This window comes from Stenella coeruleoalba (assembly GCF_951394435.1).
Source record: "Stenella coeruleoalba genome assembly, chromosome: 12".
Taxonomy (NCBI): Eukaryota; Metazoa; Chordata; class Mammalia; order Artiodactyla; family Delphinidae; genus Stenella; species Stenella coeruleoalba.
The window spans coordinates 50,617,284-50,644,770 of NC_137158.1; the positions used below are offsets into that span (position 1 = coordinate 50,617,284).

Sequence of the window (27,487 nt, forward strand, 5' to 3'; positions counted from 1 at the left end):
TAGAACCAGGAAGAACCAATACCCCAGTTTGAAGGACATCAGGAAGGGGAATTCTCAAGGGAGGGTCAGCCTTATGCTCTTGTCAAGCCTTAACTGATTGGCTAAGGCTCATCCACCTTTTGGAGGGCAATCTGCTTTACTCAGTCTACCAATCTGTATGTTAATCTCATCCAAAAACACCCTCACAGAAACACCCAGAATTTTTGACCAAATTTTGGGCACCCTATGTCCCAGTCAAGTTGACACATAAAATTAACCATCACACCAACTAAATAATAAGTCATAAACTTAGCCTCTGGAATGTTCCATTTCCATGTCAGGAACAGTAGTGAAAATGTCAGAAGACCTAGTGTGAATACTCTGTCCATTAAGTATAAGCTGTATTATTTTGGGAAAAAATAAACTTTTCTCTAAAAGTCTCAGTTTTTCATTTGTGGAATGCATGGTAGTTTAGCTGACATGTGTCAGTAGAATAACTAAAATTCCATGAGAAATTCCCAAATTCTATTTCTCTCATTTTAATATCTGTAAGAATGTTGTGATCAATCATATAGAAAAACCATGAAAAGAAATTCAGCATTCAATCAAATTAAAAGTTTTAAGCCTTGCTATAAAGATATGTAAATATGTGAAAAAGCCAACAGAATATAAAATTCAAATTTGTTAATTTAGCCATCTAGGTAGACATTACTCCTTGAGTAAATGGAAGACTTAGATAATGACATGACCCAAATCCTGAGATGTGAGTCAGCAGGCAATGATAGGACAACTAAACATAAGAAACATCAATTTCTTATAGTTGATAAGTGTACACTGTCTGGTTCAATAATTTCATTTGTTAGGCAATCTCAAACATCAAAGAAGGGATTCCCAGATATTATTTAGAATGAAAAATGTTTCTTCAATGGATATGAATCTTTTAAAAAATTTTATTGAAGTAAACTTTACCAAGAGAAAAGTGCATGGATATATATTTTTTAAGTGCATGGATATTAATTGTGTCATTTGATGAGTTGTTATACATGCAACCAACCATGTAACCACCATCCCAATCAAGATATAGGACATTTTTATTGTGCTTAAAAGTTTCCTTTTGATCCCTTTCAGTTAACCGTCATTGCCACAGGAAACCAGTATTTTGATATCTATAATGATAAGTTAGTTTTACCTAGTTTAGAGCTTCAAGTAAATCAAATCATATGGTATAGGCTCCTCTTTACAGCTTCTTTTACTTGCTATAATGCTAGTGAGATTCAACCATGTTGTTGAGAGTATCAGTATTCACTCTTATTGCTGAGTAGCAATCCATTTTATGAATCTGCTACAGTTTGTTTACTCACTCTTCTGTTAATTGACATTCAGGTCATTTTGGAGATGTCTCATCTTTTTTCAACATGTCCTTTTAATCTATATATTGAGTGAATGAAAGTTTTGTCTTAGCCTAGCAAAATAGAGTCACAGCCCTTAGGATTCCTTGAGCATAGTATCGTATAAACTATAATTCTGGTCTTTGTAATGAAATTTGCTATCCTCAGAACTGTATATATACTAGAACTGTGTGTAATAAACTGACAAATTCAAGTCTTTGTGAAGCTCCTGTGGCCTGGGTCATCTAAACCAAATTGAAAACATTTTAAAGTATACCTTCCATATGTTTATTTTTGTTTTTATTTCCATTTCTCTAGCAGGTGGGTCAAAAAGGATCTTGCTGTGATCTATGTCATAGAGTGTTCTGCCTACGTTTTCCTCTAAGAATTTTAGAGTGTCTGGCCTTACATTTAGCTCTTTAATCCATTTGAGTTTATTTTTGTGTATGGTGTTAGGAAGTGTTCTAATTTCATTCTTTCACATGTAGCTGTCCAGTTTTCCCAGCACCACTAATTGAAGGAGCTGTCTTTTCTCCATTGTATATTCTTGTCTCCTTTATCAAAAATAAGGTGACCATAGGAGAAAAGGAAATTTTAAAACAGAGTTACAATGAGCAGGATCTCAGAGCTCCTGGGATCATATTCAACTAAAAACATTCAGGCAATACCATAAAAATAAATAAAGTATACCTTCCACCTTTCCTCCCACCACTCTCTTTTTAATCTCTTAAAATTTCTTTTAACTTGACCTCTAATATCTCTAGATCTGGTGGTTTTAGATACTTCTAAAGCATACCAAATACATCGAGAGAAAAGGTATAATGTCTTCAAGTAGAGATAGCATTTCCTCCTGAGAGGTAACAAGCATTCTAATTTTGGGGACTTGCAATAATTCTCAGATGCTTAATGATTTTTGGCTGCCCTATATTTAATATGAAAGATACATAGCAGACATTTTCTAGTCTATATGCCCCAATATAGAATATATAACACTTTCTATTTTGTTACATTTTATAGATTATAGTATTTTAAAGTTGTATGAGAATATTGTGAACATGGTAGCAGCCACTACATTATTTCCAGGCCCTGGCCATCGTGTAGTGGAGTTGGAGTGGAATTGATCCATACACCCAGATCCATGTGAGGACCTTGATGATACAATTTTTGATGATACAAAAATTATTGTAATTTACAATTATAGTAAATATATATGTATGTGTGTATAGTAAAAGTTATTAACTTGTCTCAATCCACAATAATTGTTTCAGGGGTTGACAGCTGACACATGACACGAATTGGACTAATCAGAGTGAGGCACAATACTTTGCTGATGATTAGGGGAAGAGATGTGAACAAGGAAACAGGTAACCCAGGCTTCTTCTGGGAACCACCCTAAAGCTTTGATGAGAACAACCATACTGAAAGTTAGAGGTAGAATATCTGAACAAAACAGTCCCTATTGACATTTTAAGCCTCTGAATAAGCCCTCACCTAAGCCCTCACTTACATGAGTAGAAGATATCCCTTTGTGATTTAACTCAGTTCGATTTAAGCTTTCTGTTATTCGAAGTTGAAAGTATTTTAATTTACACAAGAACCTTAATACACATCATCTGGTGAACCTCCAGTTCCAAAGAGTTCATGTAGCAACCTGAAGGCAAAATGAAGACTGAACTCAGGTATTTATATTGTCACTTCTGTGGACTTTTTGTTAACTTTCCTCATTAGGTATAAATTCTCATTTTCATCTCCAATCATACCTGTAGTTCTCTTTAAAACTTGGGTATGATAACCTTAGACCCCTGTAAAAACAGTTTTATTATTTGTTTCTTGGAAAGAAGATTTTAAACACTGAAATAAATATCTATATAAAAATGAAGCCCTTAATATTTCCCTCAAAGCTGTTATTCTATTATTAAACATTAGTTAAACATTTAATCTAATCAGGCTCTATTCAAGAAATGGAAACAAAATACCCCTCACAGTCTGATTGTTAAAGCAAGTAAATGAATATATAATTATGGCAGGCATGTTAGGTCCTATATAAGAAAGAGAACTGCAAAATGCTATAGAGTTCTGTAGGCTAGACTATAAAGACTGGATAAAGCTTCCCACAAGAAATAACATTTAAGCTTGAATGATGATGAGGGGTTTACTTAGAGGGCTGGGAAAGTCACACTAGGCATGAAACTTAGCACAGATATGAAACTGTACTTGCTTTAAGAAGGAATATAGAAGATCAGAGAGAAATAAGACCTATGATTACTTACTAATTAACTAAGATCAAATGTGTACCTTATACATTTAATCTAAAAGAATACCAGAGGTAAAAATGTACAACACATTACTCATAGTCTCACAGTTCTATATGAGGCTAGAGATGATATGAGAAAATAATGGAGTAGGTGGGAATGGTGCAGCTGTACACAGTGTGACCAGAACAGAACTTAAAGACTCACTTGCCCAGGACTGCCTACCTCACTGATCTGCCACAGTGCTGCTGAATGTATCTTCAAAACAAAGCCCTGGAAGGATAAAGCCTTTTTATCAATGAAGAATGATGACTTTATTTAAGCAACAGGAAGCAGAGACACTCAGAGCCTGAAGGAAAGGAACAGAGGAGATGGCCCATGCTGAGGAGGGTGATCCAGAGGGTTCATGTAGAAGGCAAAGGACAGTGAAGTCCTGTGGTGCTGGAGGGTGGAGGCACCAGAAGGGAACAAAAGGAGAACAAAGGCAACCCAAGTCATTAGTTACTATTCCTAGTAAGTAATCATGGAAAGATATGGGTAGAAAGTGGTTGATTCACACAGTTTAATAAAGAAAACTTTAAGGGAAGACAAGAGTTTTAGTGGGTAAAACATAGATAAAAATATCCCCTTTACAACAAATGACATGTTTTAGGAAAAGATCAAGAATAGGAGAATGTAAAAGCAGCTATGTCTCTTTTTTTCCATATCTCTGGTTACGTGAAACAAAATTAAGTAGACCCCTATATTTGAAATAAAGAATTTAAAAAGTAAATGATACAGCTGATCCAGCAAAATCACAAGTGGAAAAATGAGTCTTTAACTGAAAAAGGCTTGTTAAGGTTGGGGTTTGGCCAAGCCATCCTATCCTAGATGATTTACAGTCAGTAAGAGCTTCTCTGCAATTCTAAAACTGCAGACTTCTGTTTCCTAATCTGAATAAGAAGTAAACTTTGTCATAGATTTTGGAAGAAAATCATTGTTTTGGATTAAAGTTTCCTACTTATATTCACAGACCCACAGTTGGTGAAAGCTTAGTGGTTAGAAGACTATTCTGATAATAATAATAATAGCTCATTGAATAATTACTCTAGGCCAGGCCTTATTCTAAATTGTGTTTAGGGTGTATTAACTAGTATATTTGTGTGGAACTAGGAATCAAGAAACTTGGGCGTGTAACCTCATTCTGCCACTGACCTGCCATGCTCTCTTCAGATATGTTCTTCATACATACTGTCATTAGTTTTCTTATCTTTACTAAAAAAAAGTGTAATATACTTTAAAAGTGATAATGCTCCAGGATTTTAGAACTATGCTAGCTAAACTTATCTAGTTTCTTAACTTTCATAGTTCAGAATCGAGTGTGTCTAACTTTTATGTTTTTTCCATCCCTTTCTGATATACCTCAAGTAATCACAGGGCACCATATGTTTTTGAGACTGAATTGCAAGTCTTTTTATTCCTTTACAACTGCATCTGGTTTATTTTAACGTGATTTCATCTAATTTCAGGGCAGATAACATGTCTTTTTTGTTAGTGTCTTCTGAAGTAAGAAGCATCCTCAACATACAAGATCCTCAGTTAAAATACAACTGAATCTCATTACCCTTTGACACCTTTAGTAGCTTTAGTAGAACTTTGAGACAGAAAGAAATATCATTCAACCAGGGGTTTCTATGGGGTTCGTGAAGTATTCCAGGGTTACTCTTACATTTGGAGTGTAAATGCCACAAGGATAGGGAAATGTTGGTGGACTCCTGAAGGGATATAGTTATATATTCCTCAAAGGAAGAATGAAGAACTCATACATGCCTTAAGCAGCTGATTAATCATTGCCTCAGCAAACATAACAATATTTCATTAGAAAAAGTGCCAGTGGGGAAATGTGTATCAAATACATGGGACTGCTCATGGATGATTCAATTTTAAATATTCTATCCAACCATCACATTGCATATGTCCCTTTTTTTTCAACTGGAACAGGTGTTTGGTAGATATAGAATTTTATTAAGGAAGCTACAACTCTTATTCACGTATATTTTTTCTTAGAGTTCAGGATATCTTGTCCTCTTTATGACACAGGATGTTTCACGTGTTGATCTGTTTGGTGCCTGAGGAGAGGGATGCCTTTATGCTTTTCTCGCTGGGCATTTCCTACCAAGCTTTCCCTCAGAGTTCTGATGCACCCTGCTTTGAGTCTTCCCTCAGAACTAGTGACTCCCAGGGATAATTTCCAAATTCTTATTCCAAATATGCTGTTTGCATTCAGTAGCCGCCTGTGGTTATGTTTCTCCACATAATGTTAGTTGTACTTAGACTTTTTTGTTGTTGTTTGCTTTCAGGCACTCATAAGAATAGAAGTGTTACAGCTGCATCTGAGATGTTGCAGTGGTCATGGCTTGGGGCTAAAACGTGACAGATATGTGTTGGCTGCCTGTCACCTAAGTTCTCATTTATAGCTAGTGGCAGCCTCCAATGCCTCTGATCCCTCCTGCATTCATCTGAATTAATGAAATGTCAGCCCCCAACATGTAAATACTGAAGTTTTGAAACCAGATTTAAGTTACCAGAGAGGCTGCTCCTTTATCATCTTCACAGAAGTTCATTGACAAATGACAACATTTTTGCTGCAACAGAAATAAAATCCTGTATACAAACAGTATGTAAGCCACAAGCTCATTCATTTCTACCATCAGATATGCTTCTGAAATGTTTAACGTCTTCTTCTCCACCTACCCTAGACCCAACTTACTTCTCATAATGATAACTAAGACCTCTCACCAAATTCAACTATATCAATTGCTTTGCCTACTGGATTCTGAACATGCTCAATATTTGAGTCCTATAGCTTTACTCTGTGTTTTATACATACACTATTTTGTATTTATACAGTGTTAAATATAAGTAACTAGGGAATCTTTCCCTAGTAAGAACAGGAGTATGAAATTAAGTAATATATCTTCTACCTCTTCAGTATTCTTTATAGTACTTTCCATTAGTCTGGAAATATAGAAAACACTCTCTAGTTTATGTGAAATTTATCTTATTGGAAAATTTTAAAGATTTTTTTCACACCCAGAATCAGTGAGAGTAAGGGAGAACAGAAACTCATAAATTTGGCTTCCCTGGTGGTGCAGTGGTTAAGAATCCGCCTCCCAACGTAGGGGACACAGGTTCAAGCCATGGTCCGGGAAGATCCCACATGCCGCGGAGCCACTAAGCCCGTGTACCACAACTACTGAGCCTGCGCTCTACAGCCCATGCTCCACAACAAGAGAAGCCACCACAATGAGAAGCCCATGTGCTGCAATGACGAGTAGCCCCCGCTTGCCGCAACTAGAGAAAGCCCGCACACAGCAGTGAAGACCCAACGCAGCCAAAAATAAATAAATTTATATTTTAAAAAATAGGCTTTTTTCCAAAGGAGACATACAGATGGCCGAAAGGCACATGAAAAGATGCTCAACATCACCAATCACCAGAGGAAGGCTGGAAGATGGTGGAGTAAGAAGACCCTGAGCTCCCCTTCACTCATGGGCAAACCAAAATTATAACTATTTACAGAGAAACTATTGATGAGAAAGACTAGAAAATGCCTTCTATAACTAAAACTATAAAGAACAAACCACAACAGGATGAGCAGGAGGGGTGGAGTTGCAGTTTAGTCAAGACCCATACCCCTGGGGTGGGCAACACAAAAACACTAATTCAAAAAGATATATGCACCCCAATGTTTATAGCAGCATTATTTACATAGCCAAGATGCAGAAGCAACCTAAGTGTCCATTAACAGATGAATGGATAAAGAAGATGTGGTGTGTATGTGTGTGTGTGTATACACACACACACACACACACACAATGAACTATTAGTCTGTACTCTTGACACAGGAGCTGACATGAACAGGGAACTGTCCATCACAGCTACGCTGAAATCAGTCACGTGCACATGACACATCTGTTTGTTAGTTTTCAACAATCATGCATTTACATATTTCATTCAGTTTCAAAGTGTGGTGATTTTCAAATCACTCAGACCTGCTTTTAAACCCCACTTTGGTATTTACAAACCTATATGACTTTGAACAAATTACTTAATCTTTCTAAATCTGTTTCATAATCTGTAAAATGGTGCTAATAATTGTACCTACTTCTTTAGAATTGTTATAAAGAAGAAATTATGCACTGCATGAACAACTCTTAATTTAGTGATTGGGGGAGAATAAATACCCATCATTATTACCCTAAGGCATTAGGCCTGAGATGGATGTATGAGCTTTGAATTGGTCAGACCTGGGGTCAAACGTATGTATGATTTTCAAAGAGTAATTTAACCCCTTTAATTATTAATCCCTCTAAATTTCATCTATTAAAAGGTGCAATAAATATCAGTTTCATAGGTTTGCTGTGAGACAATATTTCACAAGTAAAATATTGCACGTAAATCGCATAGCCTGGTCCATGGTGGGCAGTCAGTAGATGTTGGTTGCCTTTCTCTTTCCCTCTTCTTCAGTATTTATTAATTTGTATGTTTGTGTATTTTTATGAGCTCATGCAACAATGCTGGCCTCTGGTGTTATAAATGTGTTAGATTTATGGGTTTTTTTAATTTCAAATAGCTCACAGGCTAGTAGGACACAGATAAATATTAGAAAATATGTTACACTACTGTATAATACAAGCTCTGGGAATTTGAAGAAGTGTATATCTTACCTCGGAATGTCAAGGAAAACATCAAAGAAAAGTTATTATTTGAGATCAGTTAAGAGGGTATATAATTTTACTTCTGTCTTATATTCTATTAGTAAATACGTTTGTCTAATTATGCCTCATGAGGAAGCAAACCACTTCATACATGGAAAATCACTCTGACCTTGGAGCCAGGCTCACTGGGTCCTAATCCTAGCTCGATACTCATCAATTGAAGGAGCATAACCTCTGTGGACCTCAATCTTATTTGATAAGAGCCTTTTCAAACTCTCAACTTTCACACTGCAGTAGTGGTATAATGAATTTTAAAAATGAATGAAAAATAAGTTTGGACAGATGGATTATTTTCATATCCCTTAGTTATCCTGCGTGATACAACAATACACTCCTGGAAATGTAAAGGTAAAGGCTGATAGCTTCACAAATGCAGCCCGTGAATGCTTTGCTAGAAGCTTTAATATTGAGGTCATGTTATTAAATACCAAAGGGCATTTGGGCTAAAGACATTTTAGAGAGAAATTGGTTTAGCTGTCTATCTCTAAAAAAATAATAATAATAATTTTATTTTTGCTTTTCACAGCACTTGTCTTCATTGTGAATCTAGAACTATTTTATTTATTGTTGATATTTATAATTACTTTCCACAAATTCACTTCCTAAATGAAAGGCCTATCTTTTGATAGGCCTGCTTATAGCTGGATTTATAAATCACCTAGGTTTAGAGAAACTAGGTTTCTTAATCTCTTTTCAAAATTTATCTTTATAAAAAAGTATTGATTCTCCCTTTTCCATAAATGAGAGATGAATGCTAGCCAAACAAAAAGCTAAAACCAGGGTGCCTTTGTTTGCACTTCCTTAAGTTTCTCTTTTTCCTCAAGATGAATCCTGTTTTTGAATTTTAGCACTTTGCTTTTTCACTTTTGCAATTTCAGTGATGAAAATGTTTGTGTAAGGTACAAAAGCATGATGTCTGTCTCGATATTAACAAGAGGTCAGAGAGAAGTATTAGATTTCCCACGAGACTTCTCTCTTACACCATGGAATCTGGGCAAACAATAGCAAATAAAATGTGGTGAAATGTAAAAAAAAAAAAAAAAAAAAAAAAATTTCCTAGTCAACTTCCAACTTTAAAAAAAAACGGTCTTCTTTCATCCCAGTGGGTCAGCTTTGAAGCAGCCAAGCTTTCCTCCAGAGGTTCCTGGTACTACCTCTGCGGCTCTTTGCTGATAAGATGTAAATAATCCTCTCTTCAAAACTGTGTGGAGGCTTTTACTTCTTATGTATTGTAGTAAAATAAAATGTAGCTTGTTTCAAAGTTATATTTTTAGGCTGAAGAACTGTTTACATAAAAAAACAACAAACATTCTTGAGAAATAAGTACTTGTTGGTTCCTTCCACCTTTAGGAGGTGAAAGGAAACCTATGGCATGATCGTTATTAAAAGTAAAAGCACTCATGAAGAATAAAGAAAAGTGAATAAAAGAAAAGGAAAAATAAAAGCCATTGCAGTATCCTCAACTACTCATTAAAAATTCTTTTTGAAAAATTCATTAGGGGATAAAAGATCTGAAGAGACTGTCCTAACACATATTAAATAGAAAGAACTGTGTGAAAAGAATTCCAAGTCTGTGTGTAGACACAGAGCAAACTTAGGAAGTATGTTTATCAGAAGAGAAAATTCAGAATAAAAGTACAAGGAAGAGTGTTATGAATACCTTAGCCACATGTGCTCACTTTTTTGGCTGCGTCACTGTCAGAGTTTTCATTCTGTCTACTGGTCAGGAAATTTGTCTCAGAGGACAGGATGGCTGATTACATTGTCTAAGGCCATTTTATATCCTGCTGTGTTCTAATCTCCCAGTGGGTATTTGTGGTAGTAGTTAATCTTGGAAGTCAGTAGGGATTTGTGTAGATATGTACATTTGAGATTCAGCCTCCATTAACATGATGGTGGTGCATGTTAAGTGGAAGAATTCGCGCAGCTAATTTTGGAAAGGTAATGCTACTGGATGGAAAAAGTGAATTCGCTTTAGAGTTAATGAATGATGAATTTGTTCTATGATAATGTATCATTAGATTCATGCTAAGAAGGGAAGCTTCAGAGGATCATTATGAAACTCAACTAACTAGACTAAGTTGTTTCACTTTAATTGAGAAATCTCATTTGAAGCATAGTCCCACACCAGGTCAAAAATGCACAGAGTACACAAGCACAAATAAAAGCAATTAGACCTACCACCTTGGCCTTGATGGAGTCTGCCTCTTTTAGAATGCCTGATTAAATTCTAGTTTCAAAGGCAGTCACTTGACCCTTTGTCCCTGAAGTAGGGAGGGTTGTAAGTGCTGTTTCTAGGGGGGGATGGGAAGAATGATCCACTCCTGAAAAAGTAGCAGTGCTTTCTCCCAGGTGGATCCTAAAGCTGAACAATGCTACGTGTATACTGTTGCTTCACACTATTCCTTAAGAATCCTGGATACATATAAGAATCTTATAAAAATGATTTCCACATTTTTATAAGATTCCTATAATATTTTTATAAGGTTCCCATAACCACAGCTCTTCTTCTTTGCCAAATGGACAATTTTATTTTCTAAAATTCTTACCTAGCTATCCTGGACTCCCTAAATTTAGACCCTAGAATTTTCCTTTGAGAAGTAATGTTCTGCTCTTCAAGTCTCCAGGGATTGTTTTTAATAATTATTGCCACATTAATAGTATAGTTTATCTGGTTTATTATTATTCTTGTTTCTCAAATTAGATTTACAGGCAGGGAACAGATTTTCAGTAACCTTTCCAGGGTTCTCCTAAATAATTTCGGGCTAAAGGTAAAAATATTCTTCGGATGAAAAGTTCTCTCTTTGAAAACAAGATTAAGTCATGATGTCTTCACATATTCTCTAACAAACACCATCACTCATTCCAGTCTAGTTTCTGCTTTCCTCCTCAATACACACACACACTCACACTCACATCCACACTCTTCCTATCTCTTTCTACTGAGATTGCTCTTATCTAAATCAACTGTGATTTCTGACAAATCAAATGTGCACTACCCTCTTTGGGGCTTTCTTGGCCTCTCAGCAACATTCAACTACTTGATCACTCCCTTCTCTTGAAATTCTTTCTTTTCTTGGTCTATATGACTTCACAGTCTCCTGGCATTTATTCCATCTCTCACAAGCTACTCCTTCTCAGTATCCACTACCAGACTGATTTTTCTACTGTATCTGATGTCTACATATTGACGTGTCAAAAACCTTATGACGTATTTCTCTACAGCCTGTCCTTTGGTGATTTTATGTATTCTCATGATTTAAAAATAAGCAAGAGATCTTCCAGGTTCAGCTACAATGTGAAGAGTTTGGAAGCCATTCCTCTTTTCCTTACAACAAGAAAAAGCTGTATAAACTGAAAATCAACAATTTTTCTTGAACCCATTAGAAAGCAGAGGTCGTAAGGCAAACTGCCATCTCAAAATCTAGAGAGACAAGTGAATCTAGAAAGTGATAGCCAAGATCTGCTTACCTCAACCACTGGAGCCGTAAAACAGTAGTAATAACTCACTGGATATTTTTACAAATTGCTGGAGGCTGAGTGTGGACTAGCTTAAGAATGAGAAACTCCTAGGGGCCACAGTCATAAAAGGGCCATTACCATAAAAAGGCCACCATACTTTAATGAGTTTTACCTGTAGAAATCCCACAAGGTTCTTTCTCATGGTGAAGAGACAACAGAGATCCCTTTGTGGCTTTGGCATGGGGAGAAGAACAGCCACTGTGAAATAGGTACGAAGTATTCTCTATAACAAAGGTCTATTCTATTTAAAAAAAAAAAAGGACTTTAACAGAGTCTTATTCCACTTGGGGAAAGAGTATTTCTCCATCTCCAGCCCCCTCTTGCCTTCATGTCTCACCAAAAGGAGGCGTATGGGAAGCAACAAATACATGTGAAGGTACAGCCCAGGAACACAGGTCCACTACAAGACTGAGATTTATTCATGGGATTACAGAATACTTCCCGTCACTAAAACCTTACCACCAAATCAACAGGACTCCAGTAAAATAATAGTGGATGAGATGTAAGAAATGAAAGCATAGAGTCTCTCTGAGGAGAAGTATATAGGGAAACCCAGTCTAAAAAAAGAAGGTACAAACAAGGATGCTAGAGGAATTTGAAGCCTCTTCAGCTACCGCAACCTTTAAACACGGTCAAACTCCTAGCCAGATTAACATAAAAACTTATACTAAAGGCCTATTTACCTTAGTTCCTATTACATGACACATCATGTCTCAACAAAGAAAACCACAAGGCATGGTAAAAGGCAAGAAAAAAACACAGTCTTAAATAATAACATAAGCAGTAGAAGCAAACTCAGAAATAACATCAATGTTGGAGTTATCGGACAGGAATTTAAAATAACTGAGATTAATGTGTTAGGACTATAATGGATAATGTAAGCAGAGAGATGGAAACTCTAAAAAAATCAAAAAGAAATACTAGAAGTTAAAAACATTATAACATAAATGAAGAATACCTTTGATGGGCTTACCAGTAGACTGGACACAGCCAAGGAGAGAATCAACAACCTTGAAGATATATCAATAGAAACTGCCCAAATTGAAATGCAAAGAGAAAAGAGAATGGGGAAAAAACAGAGTACCCAGGAGCTGTGAAACAATTACTAAAGTTATAGCATATTAGTAATTGGAGTACTAGAAGAAGAGAGAATGGAGCAGAAGAAATACTTGGAGAAATAACAGTCAAGAATTTTCCAAAATTAATGACAGACACAAAACACAGTTTTAGAAATCTCAGAGAATGCTAAACAGGATAAGTGCCAAACATCTACATCCAGGCATGTGATATTCAAACTGCAGAAAACGAAAGACAAAGAAAATCTAGAAAGATGCCAGGTGTGGGGTGGGAGTGGGAGGGCACCTTATCTATAGAGTAACAAGGAAAAGAATGACCACAGACTTATTTCCAGGAACCAGTCAGGTAAGAAAATGGTATATTATAACAGGAGAATGGCATAATGAAAATTAATTTAGACCAGTTTAAAATGTATATTGCTAACTCTACAGCAACTGCAAAAAAAAACTAAAAAGTATAATTACTAGATAAAAACTGGAGTGGAAATATAATTATATAAAATGCTCAGTTGAAACCAGAAGACAGAAAAATGGGGGGCTGAAAAAGAAGAAAAATGTAACAAATAGAAAAAGTTACCAACATGGTAGATATTAATCCAATTATGTCTATATTCACTTTAAATGTGAATAACTGAAGTGCACAAGTCACAATACACAGACTGTCAGAGTGGATTAAAAAACAATAATAAGACCCAACTATATGTTGTCTTCAAGGAATCCACTTTAAATTTAAAAACTCAGGTTAAAAGCAAAAGGCAGAGAAAGATATACCATGCTAACATACATCAGAAGAAAGTAGGTGTGGGACTTCCCTGGTGGTTCAGTGGTAAAGAATCTGCCTTACAATGCAGGGGACGCGGGTTTCATCCCTGGTCAGGGAACTAAGATCCCACACTCTGCGGGGCAGCAAAGTCTCTGCACCACAACTACAGAGCCCACATGGCTTGGAGCCTGTGCGCCACAACTAGAGAGAAGCCCATGCACCACAACGAAAGATCCCGCATGCCTCAACGAAGATCCCATGTGCCTCAACTAAGACCCGATGCAGCCAAAAGTAAATAAAATAAATTAGTAAGTAATAAATAAATCTTTTTTTAAAAAGGGAATAAGAATGTAGATGTAGCCATGTTAATTTCAGATAAATCACACTTCAGAACAAGGAATATTTTCAGGGATAAAGAAAATCATTACATAATGATACAGGGGTCAATTCCCTAAGAAGACACAACAATCATAAATAATTTTAGAATAATTATTGTATAGAAACTAGTATGCTCACTATTCAAAATATTAAGCAATACAAAAATAAGGAAAGCTAAAAGTACATAAAATTTCATTGCCCCCAAATTACCTGTGTAACCTCAAAATTACCTGTGTAACTGTGAGGTTAGCTCCTGTGAATCTCATTTCAGATCCAGCTATGTTAGGTAGATAGATAGATAGAGGAGTAGTGTCGTTTAAAAAACACAATAGACAGGATCCATTAATCCATTAATACTTTAAAAGTACTAGCTCTCCAAAATCCTGCTTATATTAAGAATAATATTATGTAAACATTAAGAATTTGGTATCATTATACTTCAGCCACAATTTTCTAACATAGTTTTTTTTTTTTTTTTTTTTTTTTGCGGTAAGTGGGCCTCTCACTGTTGTGGCCTCTCCCGTTGCGGAGCACAGGCTCCGGACGCGCAGGCTCAACGGCCATGGCTCATGGGCCTAGACACTCTGCGGCATGTGGGATCTTCCCGGACCGGGGCATGAACCCGTGTCCCCTGCATCGGCAGGCGGACTCTCAACCACTGCGCCACCAGGGAAGCCCTGAAATTGATTTTTGACATGAAAAGTAGGATTCTAATTTCATTTTTATTCCATCAAGATAATTGTGTCCTCACTTCATTTAATCAAAAAGGTTCCTCTACTATTTTGCATAAATCAGGTTACTGTTTCTACAGATGTTTTTCTATGTTCTCATTTCACTAGTTAATTTGCCTATTCCTTCACCATTAAACCATTGTATTAATTACTGTAGTAATAAAATAATTCTTGGTATACAAAAAGGCAAGTCTCCCGCACTTTGCTCTACTTCGTGATTAATTGGTTATTCTTTACTCTTTGCTCAAGCACATAAATTTCAAATAATTTTGTCAATTATGCATGTGCACACACACGCACACACACACACACACACACACACATTCACATTTACATAGAAGCCTGTTAAGATTTTGATTAGAATTGCTTAAATCTATTAATATAATACTGTGACTTTTAATCAATGAACATGATATATATCTCCATTATTTGGTATTTTTTCAATGTTTTCAAAATTTTCTTTTTTATCCATAAAGGGCATGCATAACTTCTTTTAAATTAGTCCCAGATACTTTATATTCTTTGTATTTTGTATTATAATTTCTTGCTTTCTCATGTACAGAAATGTGACTGATTTGTAGATAATGAATTTCTTATCCAAAAAACCTTCTAAATTCTCTGATTAAACTAGTTAATTGTATTCCTCTCATCTTTGATTTATCAGTTCTCAGAAGGGTGAGTTAAAATTTCCTACCAATATTTTAATTTTTTTAAGATGTCTTAATAGACCTTCTCCTACCTGGCTAGAAGTACAGACTATTTTCATTTTTGTGAGATTCACCTGTGGTTTTATTTCTAGTTTTCCCACCTAATTATGCATTCCTAAACAATATGATTTAGTTTTGCCTATTGTTGAAATTCATATAATTTAATTACACACTATGTATAATGTTATGTCTAGTTTCTTTCTCTCAATTCACCTTTTTTGTGTTGTTGAGTTTCTGTTTTTCATAATTGCTGTACACTACTCTGTTGCATAACTACTCTATGACTTAAATAGCCATTCAAGTGTTAAGAATATTTCTTACTTAAAAACAGAAATAGAGTCACAGATGTAGAAAATAAACTTATGGTTACCGGGGGGAAAAGCGAGGGGAGAGAGAAATTAGATTGGAATTGACATATACATGCTACTATATATAAAATAGATAACTAATAAGGACCTACTGTATAGCACAGGAAGCTCTACTCAATACTCTTTAAAGACCTAGGTGGGAAAATAATCTTAAAAAAAAGTGGTTATGTGTATATGTATAAATGATTCACTTTGCTGTACAACAGAAACTAACACATTATAAATCAACTATATTCCAATAAAAAAATTTTTAAAAAAGAATATTTTCAGGTCACCACAACACTGAAAATTCAGACTACAATTATGGATTTAAAAAACAGTTTATTTTTGCTAATTTTGAGTATAAGTTTTTTACACCTCCAGTCAGCACCAATGTTCAGAACAGAACAATTATCTTTGGCATTTCTTAGGGTAGTTAGTTAACTATTTCTAGTTTGCCTTTATACCAATGATGACATCTTTCGTGATTGCAGCTTTACAGGAAGTCTCCTATTTGACTTCCTACCTTGTGTTTTTATTCCTATCCACCAAGACCTATGAAACTCAAATTTACTCAGTTTTACAAATGCCTTCAAGGCAAGATCCAGCTTGTGTCTTGCCTATTTCTTTTAGCATGTACCTTTACTTAGTCTTTGGCCTGACTATTCCTTTATTTCTTGTCAGCAATCTGATATATTTAAGGATGTCCTTTTTATGATATCCAAAGTTGTAGCTGCTGTTAGTAAGAGGCTCAATCTTGGTACCTAGTTCACCATATTGCAAGAAAAGGAAGTAATTACATGCAATTTTTCAGTGTGCTTCCGCAGCAATTTTTTAAATGGCCCGGAATTTTTTCACAATTCTCCCATTGAGAAGTGCAATCTACATCCCCACTCCTGGAATCTGAGCCCTGTGACTGCTTAACAGTGGGATACACTATAAATGACACTGTGCTTTCAGGCTCAGGCCTTAAGATAAATATAGCATGTACTTCTCATTTCTTGGGACATTTGCTCTTTCAAATTACATCATGTTGCAAATATTTACTTTGTTTAACTATTCCCACTAGTTGATCCAGTGCTCAACTATCTCAATCACAGAACCAGGCAAATCAAAGTTGTGGTCTCAACAATTATTCTACATGTTCTGCATAACTCATCAGTGTAATAAATGCATAGCAAAGTATTCATAACATTTTCAGAGAAAAGAAAATTATTGTGAGTGTAATTAATGACTTCGTTCATATTTAATATATACAATGGGTGCTAAGCATATATTGAGCATCAAATATTAATAATGCGATCATGCAAAATAGATAATAAGAAATAGGTAGATATTTTTTAAAGCACATGTGTATTATTTGGAAAAAATGTAATTCAAAAGATATAAAGTGGGTGATTATTTGATGTGAAATAAATATAAAAGGCAAATAATACTGTCTGAAACTGTGATTCTCAGCTGGTACTCCAAATTAGAATCATATAGGGTTTTAAAAAAATACAAATAGCCAAGCACCATTAATACCCAAGGAGGCAGGGTTGAAAAGAACTGGTTAAAGCAGTGGTTCTCAACCGTGGCTTAACATTATAATCATTTGTGAAGATTTCAAAGAACAAATTTCCAGGCTGTATTCCAGGCCAATTAAATCAGAATCTCTGGGGGTGGGATCCATGCATCAGTACTTTTTAAAGCTTCCAGACTTTTCCAATGTGCAGCCAAGTTGAGGACAACTCATCTAAAATATCTGATTGGTTGCATATACTATAATATAGGAGAAAGACTTAAAAATTAAAAATTCTATATAATAATTGTTTGCATTCCTATTAGCAGTTCAGTTTAAATTAATGTAAAATTTGACTACAAACTCTCTTTAGTACATTTTTCTCAGACTAAGAAAAATGAATCCTTCTACGAAGAAAATTTCAGTGATTGACAGAAAATTTAAATGAATAGTCTATTCAACTTGGAGAAACTAAGAACATTTTTCTAATCAAGTAAGTAAATTATTCGATCAAAGTCAGAATCTGATATTAATTTAACACTACACAAGCATGGCTTCTTGCCCAAGTAAATAAGCAAAATATTGAATGTATTTCATTCAATCATAAAAAATATTTTTGATCATCTTGATGTACTAGTCATTGGCTTAAATGCTGGAGACACAGTAGTGAGAAAAATCAAAGATGCCTACTCACTAGACACTTATAATCTAACGGGAGACAGACAATTTTAAAAATCACGCCAATATCTGTGTAATGACAAGCCATAAATGGCACTATGAAAGAAAGGTTCAGGGTGCTATAAGACATCTTACAGGAGAACAAAGGAGAAATGACACTATGCCAAACCTTATGAAAGTGGCAGCTTCCACTTCCTGTTTATCGGATCCTCATTCTTAGAATCTAGCTATCATGATGTAAGGAAGCACAATCAACACGTGGAGTGATCTATATGGAGAAGAGCCAATGCCCATGGGACAGAGTCTTGGCTGAGTGCCAGCCAAGAGCCAACCCCAAATTGTCATTCATGCACATGAGCAATCTGGAAAAGTAAATCATACAGTCCCCTCTTTCCTCCAGTGTGGGGAGTCAGGAAGGGCTTCTTGGAAAGTTTACTTCTGAAGAGAGAGGAGTTATGTGCAAATGCCTCTGGAAGAAAGGTTGCTTACAGTTATGACCTATCTGCTAGTCACAATATTTTAACTGGGCAATTGACTGGATTATATGGAAATCTAATGACCAATACTTAAAAAATATTCTGAGTTAGAAAACAAAGGAAAATCAAATATATTTTGCATAAAACATCACTATTAATTTCATATTAACAGGACTAAAATGATACTAAAGGTAAAAGCAGTATATGGTAAAAAATGTGACTAATGGCAGACATAGATAGATCAGAAGAAATTTTTTTTAATTCACTCTATAATTTTCATATCTAACCATGTTCATTAGAATATTATGTTATTTTGTTAAACCACAAAAGATGTTTTTTTTTAAGGACCCAGTAAAACTGTATGAGGTCAATACACTTTTCTTCCTGCTTTTATTTTAGATTAAAAGAGAGTAAAAATGAAGTCTTCTCATCAGTTCTTGTGAAATACTTGTATTGAGTCAAGTCATATGAGTTGCAACACTCGAATACCTGTGCACACACTTAAATATTCAGTTTCAAACCATTGATTATGAATTATACTCACAGTTATCTAAGCACATCCTTGCATAAATATTCCAATGTAAAGGGGAGCTGGAAGATGAGCGAAGCATCGTCATTATATTCAGCTCTTTGCCTGCAATTTAGAAATAAATGGATGTTGAAGTGTTTTCCCGTCCATGTATTGCCCTTTTCCTGGCACTTATCAAGATATAATTGAAAATAGTGATACAGTATTAAGGCTCAGAGAAAATCCTGACGTGTAATGGATTAAAGCACAGAATTAGTCAGACCTTATGATTTTCAGACAGCTTCTGCAACTGCTTCTCTGATTCACCAGTGAGCTGAATTGAGCATGAATTTTTATCCTTTTCAGTGCTCAAATACATTCATGACCTACCAGCTCTTTTTAGAAAGCCCATGCCCTCTGTTAAGCCTCATTGTGGTCTCCAACATCAGCAAGAAATTATAATTTCTTGAGTTAAGTACTCAGCTACACAGTAGTTCATGCTGTCCTCCTTTTTTAATGTATCCCATTGGGTATTAACTATGTTCAGATTTATTTTTCATAATTTAGAACTTGCCTTATAAAATATTAAAATGCTTATTAATGTTTGGAAAAGTGGCAGAGGCACTAATATATATTGCAGGCAGCACAATGCTGTTCTTCAGCCTCATACTAATTAGCCATACATATAAAAATACCTCAATTAAGTTTTGTCTTCATTGTTCAGAAGGCAAATAGAAAAGAGGACATAGAAACACATTTAAAGACTCTTAGGACAAGTTTGTGTTTATCTGAAACTGTAACCATTGGCTCAAACTGGTCAGATCATATTTATGAACACATATTATGTACAATAATTTTAAAAGGTTTCTCATCTTCTCACTGATAAACAGAAAATAGTGAATTCCCATATATTATGAAAAAACAAAATAAAAATCATACACTTTCAAATTATGAATCTTTTGTGTTTCTCAGTCACCGTTACCATACCATGTCAAGCACTTTTTTTCTTTCAAGAATGATAATGAATTCAAGTTGTTCCATTCACCCTTCTGACTGACTCCTGCTGCATTTGCCAGATAACTAAAAACATCTAAAAATATTTAAAAATAACCCTCTGCCCATGGAGAGTTACTGTACATATATAGTACTCACTTCAGCTGATCTCACTAATCAAAAAGTAAAATTATTTTACAAAATCATACATTATGGTGTCTGATATCCATATTTCTACAAACAGAATTACCAAACAATAACTTTTGCCTTCTGACACCAGTCGTCAATATAGTAATCAACATCAAGCAAGATTAAGAATAAATTAGATTGGGCTTCCCTGGTGGCACAGTGGTTGAGAGTCCGCCTGCCGATGCCGGGGACACAGGTTCGTGCCCCGGTCCGGGAAGATCCCACATGCCGCAGAGCGGCTGGGCCCGTGAGCCATGGCCGCTGAGCCTGCGCGTCCGGAGCCTGTGCTCCGCAATGGGAGAGGCCACAACAGTGAGAGGCCCGCATACCGCAAAAAGAATAAATTAGATCAATACTAAAGATGATTCATTAATTTTGATTTTTAACTTTAGCAGCATTAAATTTGTAGAAATGCGTTTTATAGGACTTTTGCAAATAAAGATGCTTTTGACCTATTTGCTACTTGATGATCTTTCCTGGAATAGAAGATAACAGAAGTGAAAAATTAAGCACAAGGCAAAATAAATTCCCCATTACTGGAATTTTTGACATACTGCCGTTGCACCAATTTCACCAATAACTTCAATTTAATGAATTAATCACAGATTAGCAATTCTGCCCTGTATGTTAATGTGGTTAAGACCAAATTTGTATTTCTATTCTAAGTGACCTCCTTGTTTCCACTGTGAGAGTGCATCCTGCTTTTCCTAATACTAGTGAGCAACACTGGGCAACTGTTTCATCCCTATGAGCCTCAGTTTTCCAATCTCATAGAAATAATACAATAGAAATAATAGTACCTACCTCAAAAGAAATAATTAATGAGACAATTTTCATAAATCACTAATCACAATGTAATCCCTTGAAAAGTATTAGCTCTTATTGCCCTGTTAAACATATAAAGAGCCATAATTTCTGAAATGATTACATTCAATATTTTCAATGATCTAAAATCAAAGCAAAAGTTTAGAAACTTATGTAAGTTATGAAGGGAGGAATAGGAAATAAGGCATTGTAACCTTCAACTGGATGAGTACTTTCCATATCCCCTAGAGCACAATGCTATCATTCAGAAGATTTTCTATGCTTATGCTTCTTTTCATTATGAAATTTATTATTTATAGTTCAGATAGATGTTGTTGGTTTTTAACTGGAACACACAGATTACGGTCAACGTTTTTAAGAAGTATTCTGTGAGGAAATTATAATATGCTATTTACCCAGAGAAGGTTGACAAGCCATCTTTGTCTGATCATTTTTACTATAAATACATATATTGTGATCTTGACTGTGGGAGAGTGGAGTTTTGCATGAGTGCACACAAGGACACAAGGTATTGCAGACAGGTGGATGACTGAGTGCAAGTCGACTGGCAGGAAATTAATAGGAAATGATTTTCAGTGGAGGGTGTATACTAACTGATGCCTGTGCATTAACCAGCATTATTGTTAATGGAGTATCACCATATGAATTATGGAATAAGATAACTCAAGAAACTGTAAGAAATTCTTATTTACTCTTTGTGACTGAGGATTAAATTTTGTTGGTGTGAAATCTACTCTGAATAATACATATGTTATGAAACCTTAGCCCAGAAGGATTAAAATACACTGTTTTTTTGTCATTTCATTGCCATTTTCTCTTAAGCCCTGAGGTTTCCATAGACACCAAAAGTTAAATAAGATCAAGAAACAGGATTATCTGTCCCTTTCTTTCTCTCTCCCTCCCATCTCTCTCTTTCTTCCTAAAAGATTAAAGAAGCACTGTTCCCTACTGTAGATAAGTAAATTAAAAATAAAATGACAGAATTCATAAATTAATAAAGATATATAAATGTTTGTTCACTTCATACTTATTAAGATTTTTCAGTGTATAATTGAACAATAAGCTTATCATCAGAAATATCTAACAGACCTTATTGATTCCTGTGCAGTATACAATGTATGTATGATGTTTCTCTTACTTTTTCCTTATAAAAATATGTGACCTTAGAATACTGAGCCTTATTAATTTACATTTTGTTTTATTTAAATCTCTCTCTATATTGTGATAAATTTGTGTAACTTTTACCATCTGTTGTGGAATCTTTTATTAATACACAGCAGTATTTATTACTTTCTGGGAGAATTACAAACCACTTTTAAGAAACTAATGAAAGCCATTCCCAGAAAAGACACATACAAAATTTAAATACACACAAGAGACATACACATTTTTCTACAACATGAAGGGGCTTATATATACCTTGAAACCCATCCTTTCAAATTAGGACCATAAATAAAGAAATCCTGATCAAAGGTTATTTTAACCTGAGGCTACATAGTGTTCATGCTTTTGACAGTTTCCAAGGCTTTGAATCAAAACACATGGTGTCCTCGCCAAACTCCGCTCCGCATTTAACCTTAGTAGGCTCATTTATAAAGTAAAAAGAGGGGGAGCTTCAAGATGGCGGAAGAGTAAGACGGGGAGATCACCTTCCTCCCCACAAATACATCAGAAATACATCTACACGTGGAACACCTCCTACAGAACACCTACTGAACACTGGCAGAAGACCTCAGACCTCCCAAAAGGCAAGAAAGTCCCCACGTACCTGAGTAGGGCAAGAGAAAAAAGGAAAAACAGACAAAAGATTGGGGACGGGACCTGCACCAGTGGGAAGGAGCCGTTAAAGAGAAAAGGTTTTCACACACTAGAAGCCCCTTCGCGGGGGGGAGACTGTGTGTGGGGCGGGGGGGAGCCTCAGAGCCGCGGAGGAGAGCGCAGCAACAGGTGTGTGGAGGGCAAAGCAGAGAGATTCCCGCACAGAGGATCGGTGCCGACTGGCACTCACCAGCCCGAGAGGCTTGTCTACTCACCTGCCGGAATGGGTGGGGGCTGGGAGCTGAGGCTCCGGCTTCGGAGGTCGGATCCCAGGGAGAGGACTGGGGTTGGATACGTGAACACAGCCTGTGGCTAGTGCGCCACAAAGAGCCAGGAGGGAGTCCGGGAAAAAGTCTGGAGCGGCCGAGGAGGCACGAGACTTTTTCTTGCCTCTTTGTTTCCCGGTGCGTGAGGAGAGAGGATTAAGAACGCCGCTTAAAGGAGCTCCAGAGATGGGTGCGAGCCGCGGCTCCCAGCGGGGACCCTAAAAGGGCATGAGACGTTAAGGCTGCTGCTGCCGCCACCAAGAAGCCTGTGTGCAGCACAGGTCACGCTCCACACCTCCTCTCCTGGGAGCCTGTGCAGCCCGCCACTGCCAGGGTCCCGGGAACCAGGGTCAACGCCTCCGGGAGAACGCACGGCGCGCCTCAGGCTGGTGCAACGTCACGCCAACCTCTGCCGCCGCAGGCTCGGCCCGCCCTCCGTGCCTCTCTCTCCCCCCGGCCTGAGTGAGCCAGAGCCTCCGCATCAGCTGCTCCTTTAACCCTCCGGCGTCCTACACGCAGAGGCGGGGCCAAATCCAAAACTGAGCCCCGGCAGCTGTGCGAACAACAAAGAGAAAGGGAAATCTCTCCAGCAGCCTCAGGTGCTGCGGATTAAATCTCCACAATCAGCTTGATGTACCTGCATCTGTGGAATACCTGAATAGACAACGAATCCCAAATTAAGGAGGTGGACTTTGGAAGCAACGATATATATTTTTTCCCCCTTTTTCTCTTTTTGTGAGTGTGTATGTGTATGCTTCTGTGTGTGATTTTTGTCTGTATAGCTTTGCTTTCACCATTTGTCCTAGAGTTCTGTCTGTCCATTTTTTGTTGTGGATTTAGTATAGTTTTTAGCGCTTGTTATCATTGGTGGATTTATTTTCTGGTTTGGTTCCTCTTCTTTCTTTTTTTTATTAATTTAAAAAAATTTAATAATTTTTATTTTAATTAATTTAATTTAACTTAATTTAATTTTATCTTCTTCTTACTTTCTTTCTTTCTTTTTTTTCTACCTTTTAATCTGAGCCGTGTGGATAACAGGCCCTTGGTGCTCCAGCCAGGCATCAGGGCTGTGCCTCTGAGGTGGGAGAGCCAAGTTCAGGACACTGGTCCACAAGAGACCTCCCAGCTCCACGTAATATCAAACAGCAAAAATCTCCCAGCGATCTCCATCTCAATGCCAAGACCCAGCTCCACTCAACGACCAGCAAGCTACAGTGCTGGAAACCCTATGCCAAACAACTAGCAAGACAGGAACACAACCACATCCATTAGCAGAGAGGCTGCCTAAAATCATAATAAGGCCACAGACACCCCAGAAAACACCACCAGATGTAGACCTGCCCACCAGAAATACAAGATCCAGCGTCATACACCAGAACACAGGCACTAGTCCGCTCCACCAGGAAGCCTACACAACCCACTGAACCAACCTTAGCCACTGGGGACACACACCAAAAACAATGGGAACTACGAACGTGCAGCCTGCAAAAAGGAGACCCCAAACACAGTAAGTTAAGCAAAATGAGAAGACAGAGAAACACACAGCACTTGAAGGAGCAAGGTAAAAACCCACCAGACCAAACAAATGAAGAGGAAATAGGCAGGCTTCCTGAAAAACAATTCAGAAAAATGATAGTAAAGATGATCCAAAATCTTGGATACAGAACGCAGAAAATATAAGAAACGTTTAACAAGGACCTAGAAGAACAAAGGGGAAACAAACAATGATGAACAACACAATAAATGAAATTAAAAATTCTCTAGAAGGGATCGATAGCAGAATAACTGAGGCAGAAAAATGAATAAGTGCCCTGGAAGATAAAATAGTGGAAATAACTACTGCAGAGCAGAATAAAGAAAAAAGAACCAAAAGAATTGAGGACAGTCTCAGAGACCTCTGGGACAACATTAAACACACCAACATTTGAATTATAGGGGTCCCAGAAGAAGAAGAGAAAAAGAAGGGGACTGAGAAAATATTTGAAGAGATTATAGTTGAAAACTTCCCTAATATGGGAAAGGAAATAGTTAATCAAGTCCAGGAAGCACAGAGAGTCCCATACAGGATAAATCCAAAGAGAAACATACCAAGACACATAATAATCAAACTATCAAAAATTATATACAAAGAAAAAATATTAAAAGCAGCAAGGGAAGAACAGCAAATAACACACAAGGGAATCCCCATAAGGTTAACAGCTGATCTTTCAGCAGAAACTCTGCAAGCCAGAAGGAGTGGCAGCACATATTTAAAGTGATGAAGGAGAAAAACCTGCAACCAGATTACTCTACCCAGCAAGGATCTAGCTCAGATTTGATGGAGAAATTAAAATCTTTACAGGCAAGCAAATGTTAAGAGAATTCAGCACCATCGACCAGCTCTACAACAAATGCTGAAAAACTTCTACAGACAGGAAACACAAGAGAAGGAAAAGACCTACAATAACAAACCCAAAATAATTAAGAAAATGGTAAAAGGAAAATAAAGATTGATAATTACCTTAAGGATAAATGGATTAAATGCTCCAACCAAATGACATAGACTGGCTGAATGGATACAAAAGCAAGACCCATATATATGCTGCCTACAAGAGACCCACTTCACACCTACGGACACATACAGGCTGAAACTGAGGGGATGGAAAAAGATATTACATGCAAATGGAAATCAAAAGAAAGCTGGAGTAGCTATTCTCCTATCAGACAAAATAGACTTTAAAACAAAGACTATTACAAGAGACAAAGAAGGACATTACATAATGATCAAGAGATCAATCCAAGGAGAATATATAACAATTGTAAATATTTATATACCCAACATAGGAGCACCTCAATACATAAAGCAAATACTAACAGCCATAAAAGGGGAAATTGACAGTAACACAATCATAGTGGAGGACTTTAACACCCCACTCTCACCAATGGACAGAACATCCAAAATGAAAATAAATAAGGAAACACAAGCTTTAAATGCTACATTAAACAAGATGGACTTAATTGGTATTTGTAGGACGTTCCATCCCAAAACAACAGAATACACATTCTTCTCAAGTGCTCATGGAACATTCCCCAAGATACATCATATCTTGGGTCACAAAACAAGCCTTGGTAAATTTAAGACAATTGAAATTGTATCAAGTATCTTTTCTGACCACAACGCTATGAGACTAGATATCTACTACAGGAAAAAAAACTGTAAAAAATACACATGGAGGCTAAACAATACACTACTAAATAACCAAGAGATCACTGAAGAAATCAAAGAGGAAACCAAAAAATACCTAGAAACAAATGACAATGAAAACACAACAACCCAATACCTATGGTATGCAGTAAAAGCAGTTCTAAGAGGGAAGTTTATAGCAATACAATCCTACCTTAAGGAACAAGAAACATCTCAAAAAAAACAACCTAACCTTACATCTAAAGCAATTAGAGAAAGAACAAAAAAAAACCCCAAAGTTAGCAGAAGGAAAGAAATCATAAAGATCAGATCAGAAATAAATGAAAAACGAATGAAGGAAATGATAGCAAAGATCAATAAAACTAAAAGCTGCTTCCTTGAGAAGATTAAAAAAATTGATAAACCATTAGCCAGACTCATCAAGAAAAAAAGGGAGAAGACTCAAATGAATAGAATTAGAAATGAAAAAGGAGAAGTAACAACTGACACTGCAGAAATACAGAGGATCATGAGAGATTACTACAAGCAACTCTATGCCAATAAAATGGACAACCTGGAAGAAATGTACAAATTCTTAGAAAAGCACAACCTTCTGAGACTGAATCAGAAAGAAATACAAAATATGAACAGACCAATCACAAGTAATAAAATTGAAACTGTGATTAAAAATCTTCCAACAAACAAAAGCCCAGGACCAGATGGCTTCACAGGTGAATTCTATCAAACATTTACAGAAGAGCTAACACCTATCCTTCTCAAACTCTTCCAAAATATAGCAGAGGGAGGAACACTCCCAAACTCATTCTGCGAGGCCACCATCACCCTGATACCAAAACCAGACAAAGTTGTCACGAAGAAAGAAAACTACAGGCCAATATCACCGATGAACATAGATGCAAAAATCCTCAACAAAATACTAGCAAACAGAATCGACCAGCACATTAAAGGGATCATACACCCTGATCAAGTGGAGTTTATCCCAGTATTGCAAGGATTCTTCAATATACGCAAATCAATCAATATGATACAACATGTTAACAAACAGAAGGAGAAAAACCATATGATCATCTCAATAGATGCAGAAAAAATTTCGACAAAATTCAAAACACATTTATGATAAAAACCCCCCAGAAAGTAGGCATAGAG

The 27,487-nt window shown here is 36.4% G+C and overlaps 1 long non-coding RNA gene across 1 annotated transcript in view; it reads right to left on the reverse strand.

Moving 5' to 3' along the window:
• Positions 1-23,609, reverse strand: part of LOC307195529 — a 138,504-nt gene extending 114,895 nt beyond the window's left edge. Inside the window, exons 1-2 of the long non-coding RNA XR_013830862.1 lie at positions 23,107-23,609; positions 19,103-19,192 (exon numbers count right to left, since the gene is read on the reverse strand). This is a non-coding gene — a long non-coding RNA (uncharacterized lncRNA). The remainder of the gene's footprint in view (positions 1-19,102; positions 19,193-23,106) is intronic.
• Positions 23,610-27,487: the final 3,878 nt, after the last annotated feature.